The sequence below is a fragment of the Portunus trituberculatus genome, chromosome 6 (genome assembly GCF_017591435.1).
Source record: "Portunus trituberculatus isolate SZX2019 chromosome 6, ASM1759143v1, whole genome shotgun sequence".
Taxonomy (NCBI): Eukaryota; Metazoa; Arthropoda; class Malacostraca; order Decapoda; family Portunidae; genus Portunus; species Portunus trituberculatus.
This window is the reverse complement of record NC_059260.1, coordinates 4,373,889-4,383,888: the sequence shown is the minus strand read 5'-3', so window position 1 is coordinate 4,383,888 and position 10,000 is coordinate 4,373,889. Positions and strand designations below refer to the sequence as shown.

General features: G+C 42.5%; 1 pseudogene; it reads right to left on the bottom strand.

Moving 5' to 3' along the window:
• Positions 1-232: 232 nt before the first annotated feature.
• LOC123516955 overlaps positions 233-10,000 on the bottom strand; it is a 46,484-nt pseudogene continuing 36,716 nt past the window's right edge.

Genomic DNA, 10,000 nt, shown 5'->3' with positions numbered 1-10,000 from the left:
CTCTCTCTCTCTCTCTCTCTCTCTCTCTCTCTCTCTCTCTCTCTCTCTCTCTCTCTCTCTCTCTCTCTCTCTCTCTCTCTCTCTTTAAACTTTACACAAGGTTTTGCTACATTGATATACAAGTACAGGACATACATGGCAGTGAATTAATGTGTATGTAAAGGCATTCACTCTAGTCTTTAATCAAATGGCTCTATTTCAAAACCCTTATGTGCCCTATTTTGTATGTTCACTAATTGCTTAAGAGCCACTGGTGTGGGTCATGTTCCTCGCCACCTGTGCAGCAACAGTTTCCACCTGCTGGGTTGTCATTTCCCTCACTGCCGGCACTACTGTAGTCAATTTGTTCCTTAGGCGAGACACTCTGGAAATGAAGGTCCTCTGGTGCTGGCTGGCGCGAGACCTCAACACCCCCGCTTGGTCGTGGATGGAGAGTACCGTTCTCGTATCTCTCTCTCTCTCTCTCTCTCTCTCTCTCTCTCTCTCTCTCTCTCTCTCTCTCTCTCTCTCTACGATTCGTCTATTTTCTATGGTTTTTAGTTAATATAATTGAAAATACTTGATATCTAAGAATACTATTTACTCTCTCTCTCTCTCTCTCTCTCTCTCTCTCTCTCTCTCTCTCTCTCTCTCTCTCTCTCTCTCTCTCTCTCTCAGGTGTGTTTGTTCAGGTAATTATTATCTTATGTCAATTCAATGTCACTTTTTTGCTTTGCTTTTCATTCTCTCTCTCTCTCTCTCTCTCTCTCTCTCTCTCTCTCTCTCTCTCTCTCTCTCTCTCTCTCTCTCTCTCTCTCTCTCTCTCTCTTGTCTTGTCCTGTTTTCTCTCCCTTTATTTTCTTTTTTTTTTTCTTCTACATTTACCTCCTTCTTTCTTCTTCCTCTTTCCTCTCTTCCTTATTTTTTTCTATATGTTCTTCCTTCTCTGTTCTTTATCTTCTCTCCCTATTCTTCTTTTCTCTTTACCTCCTCTTTCTCCATTTCTCTTCTTTTTAGTTTGTATTTCCTTCCTTCTCCTCCTTTTCTTCCTCCTTTAAAGTTTTCTTCTTCCTTTTTATCCTTTTCTTCCTTCACTTTTCCTTCCTCTTCCTTCCTCCTCCTCCTCCACTACCTTCTTCTTCTTCTCCTTCTCCTCCTCCTCCTCCTCCTCCTCCTCCTCCTCCTCCTCCTCCTCCTCCTCCTCCTCTCTTTATCTCTTCTCTTTAATCATACTTTCTTTATTTGATGTCTTCCTTGTTACCTTGTTGTTGTTGTTGTTGTTGTTGTCTTCTTCTTCTTCTTCTTCTTCTTCTTCTGCTTCTGCTTCTGCTTCTGCTTCTTCTTCTTCTTCTTCTTCTTCTTCTTCTTCTTCTTCTAGAGAGGTAAGCGTCGGTCAAAGTGAAGCCAAGTGGCCACGTCTCCGTTTTCTTTCCTTCCCCGTTTTCTTTTCCTGTCTTGCTTTTTCTCTTCCTCTTCCTCCTCCTCCTCTTCTTATTCTTCTTCTCTCCTCGTTCTCTTCTTCCCTCTTGTCTTCTTATTTTTTTCGTCTTAAACGGTCATCTTGTCATCGTCTTCCTCCTCCTCCTCCTCCTCCTCCTCCTCCTCCTCCTCCTCCTCCTCCTCCTCCTCCTCCTCCTCCTCCTCCTTGCTATCTTTTAATCTTTTCTGCAACTTTCATTAACAAAGAGAGAGAGAGAGAGAGAGAGAGAGAGAGAGAGAGAGAGAGAGAGAGAGAGAGAGAGAGAGAGAGAGAGAGAGAGAGAGAGAGAGAGAGAGAGAGAGAGAGAGAGAGAGAGAGAGAGAGAGAGAGAGAGAGAGAGAGGGTGGGGTCTTACCTGAAGTAATTAAGGTCAGAATGTCACTCTCCCTCACCTTGCCACCCCCCCCAGCACCTTCTCATCACCCCCGACTTTACCTCTTCCATCACCCCTTCCATTAATTCACCCCTCTCTCTCTCTCTCTCTCTCTCTCTCTCTCTCTCTCTCTCTCTCTCTCTCTCTCTCTCTCTCTCTCTCTCTCTCTTTCATATTTTGTGTTATTTTTCAATTTTCTTTTATTTTATCTTCTTATTCCTTTCTTTTACTTTCTTTAATTTTCTTTGTTTTTTTTTTTATTTATTTATTTATTTATTTATTCCTTATTCCTTCCTTTTATTCCCATTTCCCTATTTCCTTATCTTTTTCTCTTTTTTATCTCTCTTCCTTCCCTCACTTTCGCCTTCCTTCTTTCCTTCCTTCCTTCCTTCCTTCCTTCCTTCCTTTCTTCCTTCCTTCCTTACTCCATTTTCTTATTCCTTCATTTTCTTATTCCTTTCTTTCATTGCTCCATATACTTCCCCATACCTCCCCCTCCCCCTCCCCCCCCTTTCCCTCTTTCCCCTTCCCCTCACCTCCCATTCACCTGTTTGCTAATGGGTCTACTTTCACACCTGTGCAATCTCTACCTATACACTTTCTGGGTGGTGGTGGTGGTGGTGGTGGTGGTGGTGGTGGTGGTGGTGGTGGTGGTGGTGAGTTTTCTTTTTTTTTTTTCTTGTATTTCTTTCTTATCTTTTTTTCTATTTTTTCTTCTTTTTTTTTGTTTTCTTCTTTTTTCTTCTTTTCTTCTTCGTCTTCTTTTTCTTCTTCTTCTTCTTCTTCTTCTTCTTCTTCGTCTTCCTCTTCTTCTTTTTCTTCTTGTTTTTCTTGTTCTTCTTCTTCTTCTTTTTCTTCTTCTTCTTCTTCTTCTTCTTCTTCTTCTTCTTCTTCTTCTTCTTCTAGTAGTTGTAGTGGTTGTAGTAGCAGCAGTAGTAGTAGTAGTAGTAGTAGTAGTAGTAGTAGTAGTAGTAGTAGTAGTAGTAGTAGTAGTAGTTGTAGTACCACCACCACCACCACCACCACCACCACCAATAACATTAAGTCATCACCCCTGCCATCCCCAGACAGACAGACAGACAGACATTGGTGGTGGTGGTGGTGGTGGGGGGAACCTTGAGCACCTGGCGGGGGTCTTTGATTAGCAGACAGGTGGACGTCCTTGTCTCCCCTCACCTGGTCCCCTCACCTCTCCCCACCCTTCCTTACCCACAACTCCTTCTACACTCTCCCTTCCCCTCCATACCCCTCTTCTTCCCCTCACTTTCCCATCATCTCCCCTCTTCTCCCCTCAGTATCCCTCCTACCCTCTTTCTTAGCTCCCCTCAACCTCTCCCCTTCCCCATCACCTCCCATCTTCTCTCATCCCTACTCCTTTACTCCCCAAATCCTTCCTATCCCGTATCTTTGTGTCCCTCTTCCCCTCTCCCTTCCCCTCTCCTTCCCCATCCCTCTCCCTCCCCTCCCATCATCACCTGCCGCACCCCAACCAAGAATGTGGTGTGTGTGTCTGTCTGTGTGTGTGTGTGTGTGTGTGTGTGTGTGTGTGTGTGTGTGTGTGTGTGTGTGTGTGTGTGTTGTCACTGTAATGTTATAATTGATTTTTTTCTTGTTTTTCTTCTTTCTCCTTCTTTCTCTTCCTCTTTCTTTCTTTTTTTCTTTCTTCTGTTATTTATCTATTTATCCGTTATTTTAAGGTAGTTTTTGGTCTCTCTCTCTCTCTCTCTCTCTCTCTCTCTCTCTCTCTCTCTCTCTCTCTCTCTCTCTCTCTCTCTCTCTCTCTCATTGCATAACATGACAGGAAACAGCATGCTCCCTCTCACTTTGCAAAATCTAGAGAGAGAGAGAGAGAGAGAGAGAGAGAGAGAGAGAGAGAGAGAGAGAGAGAGAGAGAGAGAGAGAGACCTGTTTCATATCTGTGGAATGTTGTTGGGAAAATATCAGAATCTCAAAGGGCCTAGAAAGAAGAAGAAGAAGAAGAAGAAGAGAGAGGAGGAAGAAGAAGAAGAGAGGAGGAGGAGAAGGAGGAGGAGATATTGAGTAGGTGGAGAAAAAAAATACTTCAGGAGAAATAGAGAAAGAAATGAAGAAATAGGAAAGACTTGAGAGAGAGAGAGAGAGAGAGAGAGAGAGAGAGAGAGAGAGAGAGAGAGAGAGAGAGAGAGAGAGAGAGAGAGAGAGAGAGAGATTTAAGCCTGTAAGTGTAAAGTATCTCAAAGCATACACATTACAGCTACTGTGTGTGTGTGTGTGTGTGTGTGTGTGTGTGTGTGTGTGTGTGTGTGTGTGTGTGTGTGTGTGGGCGTGGGTTAAGAGTAGCATGGGCGGTGTTAGGGCAAGAATGGGCGTAGTTCACGATTTTGCTCTTAATCTTTTTTATTTTCTGGTTTGAGAGAGAGAGAGAGAGAGAGAGAGAGAGAGAGAGAGAGAGAGAGAGTTGGGTAAGATTTTCGTTCATATTTTCCTTCTTGCTCTCTCTCTCTCTCTCTCTCTCTCTCTCTCTCTCTCTCTCTCTCTCTCTCTCTCTCTCTCTCTCTCTCTCTCTCTCTCTCTCTCCGTTATAGTCCGTTATCAATTGTTTTTAGTGGCAGGACTTTTCATCAACAACAACAACAACTACTACTACTACTACTACTACAACTACTACTCAGCTTTCAATAAAATTTTCGAGATAGTTTTTTCCACCCGACTCACAAATTACCTTGAAATTGACAACCTATTAATAGAGAACCAAAACACCTGCTCGACTTCAGGGCTCGTCGATCCACTGAGTCTACGATCCCTGGCCTGTATTCTGAAGCACTATTGACTTCACATCCACTATTTTCAAAAGGCTCTCTCGTTGAAGCTACATTGATTTCAACATGTGTTTTTTGTAATTCTAGTGGTAGATTTTTATTTATTTATACCATGTGGGCTTTTCACGGGAATTTCTGGGCTAAAGGGGATACTTATTTAGGGTACCTCCTATCTCAATGCGCACCCGCTAGGAAACCGTTGCCCCGAGTGAGGAAGCCCAACCTACACTCTGACTTAGTGTTCTTGCGATACTTGAATTTGTGAGGAAAATGTTCTTGCGATACAAATTTGTGAATGAAGTGTTCCTAAGTTTAGAAGAAAAATGTTTGCCGTTAGGGTATTCATAAACCTGTGTTAAGCATTTGACACATTAGATCATAGGATTTTACTTCATTAATTAGAACGTTTAGGAATTAGAGGTGTGACACTAAGATTATTTCAGAGCTATTTAAGGTGTAGAAAGCAGGGTGTTTATTGTCATGACCGCTATTCTCCTTTTATTGCCATAAGTAAAGGTGTACCGCAAGGGTCTGTTCTAGCCCCCAATACTGTTCCTTGTATATATTAATGGTATTATTAACGTTGGTTCTGTATTTGAAATTATAATGTATGCGGATAATACCACACTTCTACTAAAAGATAGAAATATAGACACATTGCATTCAAACTTAATTTCAGAGTTAGACCGCATAAAATTATGGGTTAAAGTTAATAAATTAAACATCAATATTTCAAAAACTAATTATATATATTTTCAACCAGATTAGTAAAACAGTCAATAAATCCTGTTTTACTAGACGGTCAAGTAATTCAACAAGTCACTCGCACTGAATATCTTGGCGTCACGAGAGATGAAAACTTGAATTGGAAGCTTCGCATTGACCAAATTTGCTTGAAAGTCTCGAAAATTACTGGAACTTTATATAGAATCTGCAGTAACCTCACAATAGAGTCTATAATCAGCATATACTTGTATTATACACTTTGTTAACCACGCCTTATATATTGTATTTCATTATGGGTCTGTATACGCGGCCATCCTTCCTGCACAGACCAGTCACTGCCCAAAGAAGGTTCTGAGATGCATCTTTTGTATTTTCTGAGGCCAAACATGAAATTTTCTTTTGTCCATGAATATTTTATGTTATTCCCAGTTTTTAGAAATCAAAGACACAACACAATATTCAAGTAAACAGATAATGTTGTAAACACTAGGAATAATGATATTAATTCAATCTGTCCAGTATTCAGAACCACATTATTTAAAAACAGCATTATAAGTTCTGTGCCACAACTCTTCAATACTCTAACCCTTGATGGAAAAAAAAGCTCTCCTTACAACTCTCACTTTCGCTACATACAAGAGCAACGAAGGCTTATCTTGTCTCAGCAAAGTTTGTGATTTATAAATGTGTATATGTTTATTTATTATGGTGTTTTACAATCGTGTTTATTTTCCTACTACTTACTGAATGAGTGCACACCTTTGTGGTACAGTGTAGGCCTACAGTTCATGCTTTTGTACTTGTTGTGTTTGTTGCTTCCTTCACACAAACTACTACTACTACTACTACTACTACTACTTTTTGACTCATAGCAGCAACTGTAGTAGTAGTTGTCGTAGAAGAGTAGTAGTAATAGTAGTAGTAGTCGTAGTAGTAGTAGTAGTAGTAGTAGTAGTAGTAGTAGTAGTAGTAACAGTAGTAGTAGTGGTAGTAGTAGTAGTAGTAGTAGTAGTGGTAGTATCTGGTAACATGTGTTGTACTACGTCTTAACTTCTCTCCTCCTCCTCCTACTCCTCCTCCTCCTCCTCCTCCTCCTCCTCCTCTTCCAGTTTAAGGACCTGAAATATTACATAATTCAAGGCCGTTTGCATATTACAGTAGCCATTTTTTTTCCCTCCCACCTCTCCCTTTCATCCTCTCTCTCTCTCTCTCTCTCTCTCTCTCTCTCTCTCTCTCTCTCTCTCTCTCTCTCTCTCTCTCTCTCTCTCTCTCTCTCTCTCTCTCTCTCTCTCTCTCTCTCTCTCTCAGACATTCCCTTTAACTAGTTTGTTGCAAGAGGTCGTCTCTCTCTCTCTCTCTCTCTCTCTCTCTCTCTCTCTCTCTCTCTCTCTCTCTCTCTCTCTCTCTCTCTCTCTCTCTCTCTCTCTCTCTCTCTCTCTCTCTCTCTCTCTCTCGCTCAATTTTCCATTTTCAGTAGTAAAAGTAGTAGTAGTAGTAGAAGTAGTAGTAGTAATTTTCTTGATATTTTGGTAATGTTGCTGTTGTTGTTGTTGTTGTTGTTGTTGTTGTTGTTGTTGTTGTTGTTGTTGCTGTTGTTGTTGGTGTTGTTCGTCTCCTTTGGGTTGGGTTGGGTTAGGTTGGGTTAGGTCAGGTTGGGTTTGGGTTGGGTTGGGTTGGGTTTTTTTTTACATTACAAGGGCACTGGCCAAGGGAAAACAAAGTGTTGGAAAAAAAAAATCCCGCTGGTTGCCAGGCCCTGTTAAGAGGAAAGTAGGAGAAAGAAAAAACAAAAAATCTAAAAGGAGGGTCCAGTTAACGTAAGAGGTGTCTTGACACTCCTCTTTTGAAAGAGTTTAAGTCATAGGCAGGTGGAAATACAGACACAGGTAGAGAGTTCCAGAGTTTACCAGTGTAGGGAATGAAGGAGTGAAGATACTGGTTAACTCTTGCATTAGGAAGATGGACAGAATAGGGATGAGAAGAAGTAGAGAGTCTTGTGCAGCGAGGCCGCAGGAGGGGAAGGCATGCAGTTAGCAAGTTCAGAAGAGCAGACAGCATGAAAACAGCGGTAGAAGACAGATAAAGATGCAACATTGCGGCGGTGACTTAAAGAATCAAGACAGTCAGTTAGAGGAGAAGAGTTGATAAGACGAAAAGCTTTAGATTCCACCTTGTTTAGTAAAGCTGTGTGTGTGGATCCCCCCCAGACATGAGAGCCATACTCCATACACGGGCGGATAAGGCCCCTGTACATAGCAAGCAGCTGGGAGGAGAGAAAAATGGACGAAGACGCCACAGGACACCTAACTTCTTGGAAGCTGATTTAGCAAGAGTAGAGATGTGAAATTTCCAGTTTAGATTTTTAGTGAAGGATAGACCGAGTGTGTTTAATGTAGAGGAGAGGGAAGTTGAGTGTTAGGTTAGGTTGGGATGGGTTAGGTTAGGTTGGGTTAGGTTGGGATGGGTTGGATTAGGTTAGGTTAGGTTGGGTTGGGTTGGGTTGGGTTGGGTTGGGTTAGGTTAGGTTGGGATGGGTTGGGTTAGGTTAGGTTAGGTTAGGTTGGATTAGGTTAGGTTAGGTTAGGTTGGGTTGGGTTGGGTTGGGTTGGGTTGGGTTAGGTTAGGTTAGGTTAGGTTAGGTTAGATAAAGTCAGGTTTCAGTTTTGTACATTTCTTTCTAACTCTTCCTCTCCCTATTTCCCTCTTTCTCCTTCCCTCTTCCTCCCTTTTTCTTTCTTCCCTTCCCTCTTGCTTCCTCCTTCTCTCTCCTTTCCTCTTCTCTCTTTTTCCTCCTTTATCTCTTCCCTTTCCTTCCTCCTCCTTCCTTCCGTTCCTTCTTTCTCCCTCTTCCTTCCTCTTGTTCCCTCTTTCCCTCTCGTTTCCTCTTCCTCCTATTTTCCTCCTTCTTTCCTTCCCTTCCATCCCTTTTCCTTCTTTCCCTTCCTTCTTCCTCCCTCTTCTCCTTGCCCCTTGCTTCTCTCCTCTTCCTCCCTCTTGCTTCATCCTTCCCTTTCCTTTTTCTCTTCCTTCCTCATGCCCCTTCCTTCATTCCTTCTCTCCCTTTTCCTTCCCTTCTATCTTCCCCACTCCTTCCTTCCTTCCCTTCCCTTTCCTTTTCCTCCTCCTTCATTCCACCCCTTTCTCTCCCTTTTCCTTCCTTTCCCTCTCCCTCCCTCCCTCCCTCCCTCCCGCCCAACGTCCCTCCACAAACCACAACACTAGACAAAACCAAGTAACGAAATGCACAGATTAAATAAGACGAAGCAAAATCTTTAGTCACCATTTGTCACTCACACCTGGCCTAGTTAAGAGCCAGGTATGCACTCCACTACCTGACACGGAAACCGACCTGGAAACCTATACCTGGCTACACTACGATATAAGGTGAACCAGGCGAGGCGACCGTACCGGGAGTAGAACGTGGTGCAAATATGGCGAACAGGTTACAACACGTTTCCAGAGAGAGAGACAGAGACAGACAGACAGACAGACAGAGAGTGTGTGTGTGTGTGTGTGTGTTTATCTGATATTCACCAAGACTTTATGAGATTCCAAGAACTTATATGAGAATGATTAAGTTCACATAAGTTCATTGGCCAATAATGATGAGATAAATGTTGCCTTGTGGTTTGCCTGAATTAAATGATAAGAGGAGGTGGTGGTGGTGGTGGTGGTGGTGGTGATGGTGGTGGTGGAGGAAAAAGAAGAAGAATTTGTTTGATCTTGATTGAAAGAGAAATTAGTTTGTAAGTGAGTGACGGGGAGGAGAAGGAGAAGGAGGAGGAGGAGGAGGAGGAAGAGGGAGACAAAGAAGACGAGGAGGAGGAGGAGGAGGAGGAAGAGGAAATGCTTACATCTTGAATAATGAATTAATTTGATGATGAGTAAGGAGGAAGATGAGTAAGAATAATTTTGAAGGAGGAGAAGGAGAAAATAGAAAAATATGAAGAAGAAGAAGGAAGAAGAATAACAAATTTAAATATAGAAAAGCAAAAAAAAAAAAAAAAGACATGAAGAAAGAAGAATATAGAAGAAGAAAGAAGAATTAGTATAGAATGATAAAGGAGGAAGAGGAATGTTAAAGGAAGAAGAGGAATTTGAGGAGGAGGAGGAGGAAGAGGAGGAGGAGAAGGAGGAATGTGATTGGAGGAAGAGAAGGAGAGGAGAAAAATATATAGATGAGAAGGAAGTGGAGGTGAGGAGGAAAGAATGAATGGAGGAAAAGAGGAGAGGGAAGAGGAGGAAAAATGTATGGGAGAGAGATAAAAGGAGAATAAAGATAAGTAGAAATGGAGAAAAAATAGAAAAAAATCAAAGAAGTAACCATGTGTGTGTGTGTGTGTGTGTGTGTGTGTGTGTGTGTGTGTGTGTGTGTGTGTGTGTGTGTGTGTGTGTGTGTGTGTGTGTGTGTAAGTGGACAGGTGGGCAGCTCATTAACCTGCCCTTTAGTTGACCTACACGTGTCATGGGGTCACATGATATCTCCTCGTCCTCCTCCTCCTCCTCCTCCTCCTCCTCCTCCTCCTCCTCCTCCTCCTCCTCCTCCTCCTCCTCCTCCTCTTCCTCCTCCTCCTCCTCCTCCTCCTCCTCCTCTTCCTCTTCCTCCACCTCTCACTGACGCTTTGTGGAGGAGGAAGAGGAGGA